This window comes from Cucurbita pepo, chromosome 3 (assembly GCF_057944985.1).
Source record: "Cucurbita pepo subsp. pepo isolate OVF chromosome 3, ASM5794498v1, whole genome shotgun sequence".
NCBI classification, from domain to species: domain Eukaryota; kingdom Viridiplantae; phylum Streptophyta; class Magnoliopsida; order Cucurbitales; family Cucurbitaceae; genus Cucurbita; species Cucurbita pepo.
The window spans coordinates 10931612-10941285 of record NC_141800.1 but is presented as its reverse complement, the minus strand read 5'-3'; the positions used below and the strand labels follow the sequence as shown (position 1 = coordinate 10941285).

The 9674-nt window shown below is 35.6% G+C and overlaps 1 non-coding gene across 1 annotated transcript; it reads right to left on the bottom strand.

Moving 5' to 3' along the window:
* Positions 1 to 555: 555 nt before the first annotated feature.
* Positions 556 to 627, bottom strand: TRNAP-CGG (transfer RNA proline (anticodon CGG)). Its single transcript has one exon. It is a non-coding gene; the product is annotated as a tRNA-Pro (tRNA).
* Between the last annotated feature and the right edge of the window lie 9047 nt (positions 628 to 9674).

Sequence of the window (9674 nt, the reverse complement as noted above, 5' to 3'; positions counted from 1 at the left end):
CATGCAGTTTGAATTTTGCATAGTTGACTTGTTCGTCGAGTCGCATAATCATTGTCTCACTGCTGAAAGAATCTCAAGTCCTCATAGTCCTCATGGAATGATTGGAAGAGGTTTCGAGTCTTCTATTCTTCTTCTTTTTTTTTTTTTTTTTTTATAAACATCCATGTGAATTATTTCTTTATTCAATTTGATATAATTGTTGGGAGCATTTCGAAAATCGAACTCGAAACCTCTCGCACCAAAAGCGTGAATCATACCACTAGACCAAATGCCCTTGTAGTTAGGGTCAAGGGTGTAATGCCTTTGAAGTTAGGGTCGAGGCTCTATCAAAATTCTGCAAAAATAAATGGTACTACCATCATCTTCTTTTGCAAGACTTTGTCAAGCCCTCATGGAATAATTTGAAAGTGATATCGTTTCCAAGATTGGAAGAGAATCTTACCTACACAATTATAAATTATAAATTATAATTAAAAAGATATATATATATAGCTTCTTCTTCCTTTTTTTTTTTCAAACATCTTTATTTCTTTGTTCAACTTGATATAATTGAAAGGGGCATTTCGAGAATCAAACTCGAGACCTCTCGCACCCGAAGCGAGAATCATACCACTAGACCAAATGCCCTTGTAGTGAATCTATCATTTTTAGTTCCTAGTCCATATGTTTTATGCGCCTCTATATTTAAAATTTATCCACATGTTTTTGTGCTTTAGAACCTACCTTGTACGTTTGAGATTATGAATGACTCCGCTCAAATTATTTTGGTTGAAGCTGCATTGCCACTAAAGCATGTGTGCATTCCTTTGGGATTTACTTCGTCCCTTTCACAATTTTACTACGTTGAGAATTCTTTGCGACCATTTAACAATAGTTATAATGGGATTGCTATCTCATGTTAGAAAAACCCTACCATTTAACAATATTTATAATGGGATTGCTATCTCATGCTAGAAAAAACATGCGAGTAAATGTAATCTCAAATTAGAATCATAATGATATGACCAATCTCACTATTGCCATATGACCTCTCACACCCTAAGCAAGAATAATACCACTAGAATAATACCACTGGACGAAATTCGAACATCTATCATACATTTTTAGCTCTCACTTGATATGATTTTTTCATCTATCATTTTTAGCTCTCAGTTGATATGATTTTTTCATGACCAATCTCACTATTGCCATATGACCTCTTACACCCTAAGCAAGAATAATACCACTGGACGAAATTCGAACATCTATCATACATTTTTAGCTCTCAGTTGATATGATTTTTTCATCTATCATTTTTAGCTCTCAGTTGATATGATTTTTTCATCTATCATTTTTAGCTCTCAGTTGATATGATTTTTTCTCTCAAGTTTGAAATCTATATTTCTTGGGAGCTGAGGGGCTCAAAGCATTTTGTTGAGGTCCGTCTTTTTGTATAGGTGGAAGTTCAAAGCATTTTGTTGAGGTCCGTCTTTTTGTATAGGTGGAAGTTCAAGGATTTAACGGAAAGAAAATCATCAACCCTTTACAATCAATACACGGAATTCTTAATTAATAAACTTTATTTGATCTTCATATAAATTGTTAATATTGTTAATATAATCAATCATGTAAAGTAAGACTAATTGGAGATGCATGGTAACGATCCCAAGAATTGAACTCGAGACCTCTCGCACCCAAAGCGAGAATCATACCACTAGACCAAAAAGTACATTATCTAATATAATGAATTTATCTCTGAAAAACAACTTTAAATTTTCTACTGATCTTGCTGAGACAACTTCTTCTGTTCCAACCCTGAGTGTTATCTCGCCTTCTGCAAACACTCTCCAGGAACTAGTTTCTTGAAAAAACAGAACAAATATGATTAGTGGCCCCTGAATCCAGTATCCAGGTTAAGTGATCATACTCTACTAAATGTATTTCTACAACTAGTAAATCATATTTACCTTGTTGTGCCTTTTCGGCTTTCTTCTCTGCAAGGTATTTTGGGCAGTGACTTTTCTCGTGCCCGTTTTTATTGCAATGGAAACATTTTCCATTATCTGCATTTTGAACCTTAAGTTTGTGGTCGGTAGAAATCTTATCTTTCCCCTTACCCTTTTTGTCAAATGCAACCCAAACTATTCGGTTTGCATTTCAGCAGGGGTCTAGGGGACATTCCGTAGTTAAAACAAACCTCAAATCTGTTGGGTTTTATGTCCTAAAACTCATAGTTTGTAAACAAAAACATATTCTATTTTCAATAATGTTATTATTGTTGTTTATTCAGTAAAGATTGTTATTGAATAAAGTGAACTTTACGATCATTAATCTAAATCCAATAAACTAAGAACACTCTGGCTATAGTATGATTACTTGAACTATATGTAGAGACATAAGAGTGGATCAAGTTCTAGTAGATATAGTCAAAATGATCTATAGTATAAGGATAAGGCTGAGTACCTTATTCTAGGGACACTATGGATGCGGCCCACTTTTGTATATGATATAAACAATGTGATCACTAAATTGTACATGTGGAGACATGTGAGTGGGGGCGTCCTATTCAATGAGTATTGCATAAGATCGGACCATGAAGAAAACCACTCTCACTTTATAATGTCGTTTACTGTTGAGACTGATTTTCTTTTCATTCGATAACCTAGGTAACTCGGTTTTAATCCTGAGCTAACCATGAACTTCTTTTTATTCGGAATTATCCTTAGATTTGCATGGGTGAGAATGGCTCTAGTTCGCCGACTCAATAGGCCTCCCATTTCAGGGGTAAGACTGGGTGAATGGCTGGGGACGTGGGGTGCAAGATGGAATTCACTCCTACCCACTTTTAGGGATAGAAGAGAGTTAGTTCCCTTAAGCACTGACTCCAGGTCTTGAACGAGGGGCCCCACCCTCTCATTAGCCTGAGAGGGATTCGGTTTACTAGTTGGACCACAAACAAATTGTTTATTAGAGGATCAGTGAGACATAAGGAACAAGAAGTAACTTTGGGGGTAAAACGGTAAATTGACCCAGCTCTAGTTACAAACAACCTGTGAAGGATCAACTTACTAATCATGGTTATATCAAATGGACAGAAATATATCTATAGTGAGGGGAGTGCAACTACTAGGCTATAGTGGAGTGTCCTAGTAGTTAACGAATGTTGGTTAACAAGGTTAATGAGTTTAACCGGTTAATCTTGGATCGTTGGAGCCCATGATCTATAGGTCCATTAAGTCCCTCTGCTAGCTCATATCGGACTAAACCATAGAACAGTGTGACGAGTGAGTTCGAAGTGTTCGAATTCAAATTAGGGAATATGCGCTACATATATACAATATATTTAACCGCATTTTTGTTTTATTTACGAATTAAACAAAAAGAGAGAATCTGAGATATGTAAATAAAATTTAAATATCTTAGTCAATTATGTGTCGGAATTGATTGGGATTGACATTTGAATTAATATTAAATATTAATTAAATAGTTCAATTCATCATTTAATGTTACTTTAATTTGAAATTCATTATTCAAATTAATTGTTGAATTAAAATGAAGAAAGTCAAAATGTTACTCCATTTAATGGAAAATTCCATGTTAGTGGAATTTTGAGGTGTCAAAATTTGGTTTAACCAAACTTGCATGCTTCCCAAATAAACCCCACAAGTTTGAGTGGAATTTTAAGTGTCAAGATTTGGTTAACTCAAACATGCATGCTTGCCACATAATCCCAAACATTTGAGTGGAATTTTAAGTGTCAAAATTTGGTGATCTCAAATTTGCATGAACATGCAAACATGACTCTTTAAATAGAGTGATCACTGTATATGGAAGGTCTTCTTCTTCCTAGTGAAAAACCTTGAGAAAAACCTTTCACAACACTCTCTTCACATATACAAAATCCCTCCCAAGTTTAGTCACTCACCGGATTCCACAATCCCATTCTAAGGCCGGAGGATAATGGAGAAGACACTAGTGGTGGTTCGAAACCGGTTCGTGAGGAAAAAGGAGTTTGAACTACAAAAGGTTAGTAAAGGAATGTCTTGCCTTAACTTGAAAAATGTAGTAGCAGATGGCTTTAAAGCAATACTACCCCACTATTTCTGTGGGTTTTATTTATTTATTTATTTATTTTATTTAATTAATTAATTAATTAATTAATGTATTATTATTATTATTTTAACTATTTTTATAATTATTTTTATTTGTTTATTTCTTTATTTATTTTTGGGCTATTACATGAACCCTCCAAATTTGTGTTGTGGCAGATTAATATTAGAGCACTCAAATTTTAGATTATATAGATTTTACTTAGAATAAAAAGTCGTATATCTCTATGACTTAGTTGGATGACACGTCTCGCCACGATCAAGTAAGCAGTCTAACCCTATTTCGAAGTATATGATATGTTTTAAAACTGGTATGAATTTATTGTATGTTTGAGTTTCGTGGTAGTTATAAAATGTCCTTGTACATTAAAGAGGGAATGTTAACCATATGACAATACTGGATCAAAGTTATAGTGTTTAGATATGGTGAGGAGGAAAAGAGTGTGTTAAGAATGAGAAATAGAAATAGAATTGGAATCGAAAGTATGATCTTCATTCAGGTTTACCACGTTTAAATAGGATACAAACTATCAACTAAAACCTAAAAATAGAAAAAAAATATATAACTAACTAAATCTTGTAAATAAATAAAATATAGGGTTAATCAAATCTATAAACTCCCTAAATATCTCAGATATATTCTAACTAATTATTAAAATATATCTCCAAAATATCCTCTTAATACTCCCCCTCAAGTTGGAGAGTGTATGTCGATCACACTCAACTTGTCCTTCAAAAAGTCAAACTGCTGTCTTCCCAAAGCTTTAGTAAAAACATCTGCCAATTGCATTTTGGTCGAAACATAACACGGTTTGATGATTCCAGCTTGTAACTTTTCTCGAACTATATGACAATCTATTTCAATGTGTTTTGTACGTTCGTGAAAAACTGGATTGGATGCTATATGTAATGCTGCTTGATTATCACAATATAATAATGCTGGTTCGGACAGTGGAACATTCAAGTCTTGAAGAATGTATCTTAACCAAGTTAACTCTAAACAAGTATTTGTCATAGCTCGATACTCAGTTTCTGCTGATGATCTGGACACATTAGTCTACTTTTTAGACTTCCAAGAAATAATTGAATTTTCGAGGAAAATGCAGAACCCAAAAATAGACCGTCTGGAAGTTCACCACCCTAGTCAGAATCGCAATATGCTTGTAATCTTAAATTGTTTTCAGATGGCAGTAGGAGTCCTTGACCAGGAGTGCCTTTGATGTACCTCAGAACTCGAAGAGCTGCCTCCCAATGTGGTTTTCTTGGTTCATGCATAAATTGGCTAAGCATACGAACTGAATAAGCTATGTCAGGCCTAGTGACGGTCAAATATATTAATCTGCCAATCAACCGTCTATATTTACTTGGATCATTCAACTTCTCTCCTTCAGTTAAAGAAAGTTTCAGATTTTGATCCATAGGAAATTTGTTTGGACGTGCTCCTGTAAGACTTGTGTCTTGAAGGATGTCTAGAGCATACTTCATTTGAGACATAAAAATTCCTTTTCTAGATCGAGAAAATTCAATGCCTAGAAAATATTTCAAATTTCCTAAATCTTTGATAAGAAATTTCTGGAGTAAACTAGTCTTGAGATATTGAATTTCTTTGAGATCATTGCCTGTCAACAGAATATCATCCACATAGATTAGAACTGCAGTGAAAGAAGTACCTTTACTCTTAGTAAACAAAGAGTAATTTGCTTTAGACTGAGTGTAGCCTGCATTTTGTATAGCTGTAGAAAATATGGAGAACCAATTGCGAGAAGCCTGTTTTAATCCATAAAGAGATTTATGGAGCCGACATACTGTATTCTCCCCCTGTCGGCGAAGACCTGGTGGTAAAGACATATAAACTTCCTCGTCTAGATTACCATGGAGAAAGACATTTTGAACATCCAACTGATGGGTGAACCATTTTCGGGCAGCAACAATAATGAGTAAGCAACGAAGTGTAGTAAGTTTCGTTGAAGGGGAAAATGTTTCTGTGTAATCAATACCTTCAACCTGAGTGCATCCCTTTGCTACAAGTCGAGCTTTATAACGTTCAACAGAACCATCAGAGTTGTATTTAATTTTGTACACCCAACGACAACCAATAGCTTTATAACCAGGTGGTAGAGGAACGAGAGACCATGTATGATTACGTTCCAAAGCTGCAATTTCATCATTCATAGCCTGCTGCCATAACGGGTCGCCAACTGCCTCGTCATAGGTTTTAGGTTCTGTCTGGGATGTAATAAGAGCTAGAAAAGCACGTTGAGTAGGAGAAAAATGAGAGAATGAAAGGTAATGATGAAGGGGATACCTGGTGCCAGTGCCGGGACTCGAGCTAGAGGTTAAATGATTGGCTCCAGAAGACATCTCATAATTCTTATGCCAAGCTGGAGGCTGTTTAGTACGAGTAGAATGTTGGAGTGGAGCTGATGTATCAGGTGGGATAGGATTGGAATTAGTGGGCGAATCTGGAGAAGATGGAGGAGACGACGAAGTAGTAGGTGAAGGGATAGGAGGTGAAGGAGGAATAAGAGGTGAAGAAATAGAAGGTGGAGGATGGATGTTTGAGTAGGATGGATCATGAAGTGGTACAACAGGAGTCGAAGGATCTAATGTCGAAGTTTGTGAAGCTAATGAAAAAGAAAAATCATCTTCACAAAATTTAACATCACGACTGATAATGAATTTGTGAGATTGCATGTCATACAACTTGTAACCTTTATGACCACAAGGATATCCTACGAAAACACAAGGAATTGCCCGAGGTTCAAATTTTTGCTTAGGATGTACTATAGTTGCATAACATTTACAACCAAAAACTTTAAGATGATGAAATGTAGGTGGTCGTTTGTAGAGTGCTTCAAAGGGTGTCTTGTTAGATAACAATGGTGATGGCGTTCTATTTATAAGATAAACAGCCGTTCAAATGCACTCTCCCCAAAAATTAAGTGGAACCTGTGACTGAAAAAGAAGAAACCTAGCTACATTTAGGATATGGCGATGCTTACGTTCTACGACTCCATTTTGTTGTGGAGTATAGACACAAGTGCGCTGAAATTCAATACCACAAGAAGTAAAGAATGGTTGCAAAGATAGGAACTCAGTCCCATTGTCTGATCGAACTATCTTGATAGTAGTATGAAATTAAGTTTGAACGAATTTAACAAAGTTCATTAACAAATAAGGTACTTCTGACTTATGTTGCATTAGAAAAACCCAAGTACATCGAGTAAAATCATCAACAATAGTGAGAAAAAAACGCAAACAAGAATGGGTAGGAATTTTATGTGGTCCCCAAACATCACAATGTATCAGATCAAAGGCAGAATGAGTTGTTATTGAACTTCTTGGGAAAGACAACCTAGTTTGTTTTGCTAACGAGCAGATACTACAATTATGAGAGCATTATTAAGATGCAATTGATCAGCTAGAAATTTAAAACAAGAAAAAGAAGGATGACCTAGGCGTAAATGCCACAAATCAGATGACTGAGATACTTGATGACCTGAAGATTTGATTGGAGATGAAGAAATATGATAGAGACCTCCAAATTGTTTACCCGAGCCAATCATCTTCTCCGTCGCCAAGTCCTGCATAACACAAGAATTAGGATAGAAGGTGACATAACATTTCAAGTTATTGGTAAGTTTGCTGATCGACATTAGGTTTAAATTGAATGAAGGCACACATAAAACGTTGTTTAATTTAAGGTTAGGGCTAAGGGAAATATTGCCAGTATGTGACACACGTGCTGTCTCTCCATTAGGCAAATTTATTGTAGACATGATGGTAGCCTTTGGTTCAGTCATAACATAAGATTTTGATACTATATGATTTGTAGCTCCACTATCGAGAATCCATGAATTAGAACAAGCAGAGTTAATAGATAATGTAGATATGGGAAACAAACCTGCAACATTGATGTGATTGTCAGAATTACCAGAAGGGTGATGATTGATTGTAGATAAGGCTTGTGCTATCTGTCGTAATTGCTCAGAAAAAGAAATTTGGAATGGAATTAGGTGACTATTCTTCTGTATTCAACTGTGAAACATCGGCCATATTTGCAGATGATCGATATCCATGATTATTGTGTTGATTGACTTGTCTTGTCCTTCCAGAATTATTTTTCTGTCAACACCAATCTTCTGTATGGCCCCTTCTATCACAAAACTTACAGTGAAACTTAAGAATTCGACACTCATTGCTTGTATGACCACTTTTATTGCAGTGTTCACACGATTTTTCCTTGGTGAATTTTGAATATATTGTTTTCTTCTACACTGCTGATGCAATCGAGAAATTCTCAGTAGGTTCAGAAGTTACCTGACGCTGCATCTCTTCTTGTACAAGTAATGAATAGGCTTGCCTCACATTAGGTAATGGAGACATCATCAATATGTTAGATCTCACCATTTTATAAGACTCATTGAGCCCCATGAGAAATTGCATCAACTTGTCTTCTTCGCGTTGATCAATATGTATTTGACGTTGATTACAGGTAAATGGTGTGCGGTACGCTTCCAGCTCATCCCAGAGTGCTTTGAGCTTGGTGAAATATGTTGACAGTGCCATGGTTCCTTGTGACATCGTTGCTATCGAGTTTTGTATTTGAAAAATTGCTGGAGCATTCTTTTGTGAGAATTGATCGTGAAGATCAACCCACACTTGATGAGCTATCTTGGCGTGAATAGTGCCTTTAGCGATATCTGCTTCAACGGAATGAGTTAACCAAGATATTATCATACTGTTGCACTAATCCAGAGTTCGAATTCAGTTGAATTTGCATCTTGGGACGGTTCCTCAATTGTGCCATCAATGAAGCCAATTTTCTTCTTGGCAATAAAAGCATGCATAACTGATTTACTCCAGGATTGGTAATTTGCTCCATTTAATTTGATTGGAACAAGTGAATATCCTGGTTGATCAGAGTGATGAATATAGTAAGGATGTGTTAAATCAACATCCGAAATTTTGAAGCTGGATTTGGCTGATTCCGCCATAAAGGAAATTTTGATATTTAAGAACACCAAGATCGGTGCTCTGATACCATGTTAAGAATGAGAAATAGAAATAGAATTGGGATCGAAAGTATGATCTTCATTCAGGTTTACCACGTTTAAATAGGATACAAACTATCAACTAATACCTAAAAATAGAAAAAAAAATATAACTAACTAAATCTTGTAAATAAATAAAATATACGGTTAATCAAATCTATACTAACAACTCCCTAAATATCTCAGATATATTCTAACTAATTATTAAAATATATCTCCAAAATATCCTCTTAATAGAGTGGCAGTGAGATATCTGAATAGCCTTAGGACAACAGAGAGTTGTTGCTGCAGAGTGCGAGACATCTAACCAATGAAATTTTGGTACTAGAAATGATGAAACTGGAGATGGTCCCCAAACGTCTGTATGAACCATTTCCAATCGCACTTTCTACGGTTCTTTGGCAACTTTTGTGAAGCTAACTCGTTTATATTTTTCCATGACGCAGCTCGCACAAACACCCATATCAATAGATTTTAGGCCTTATAAAACTTCATTCACAGCCATCATCTCATTTTTTTGAATCTCATATGT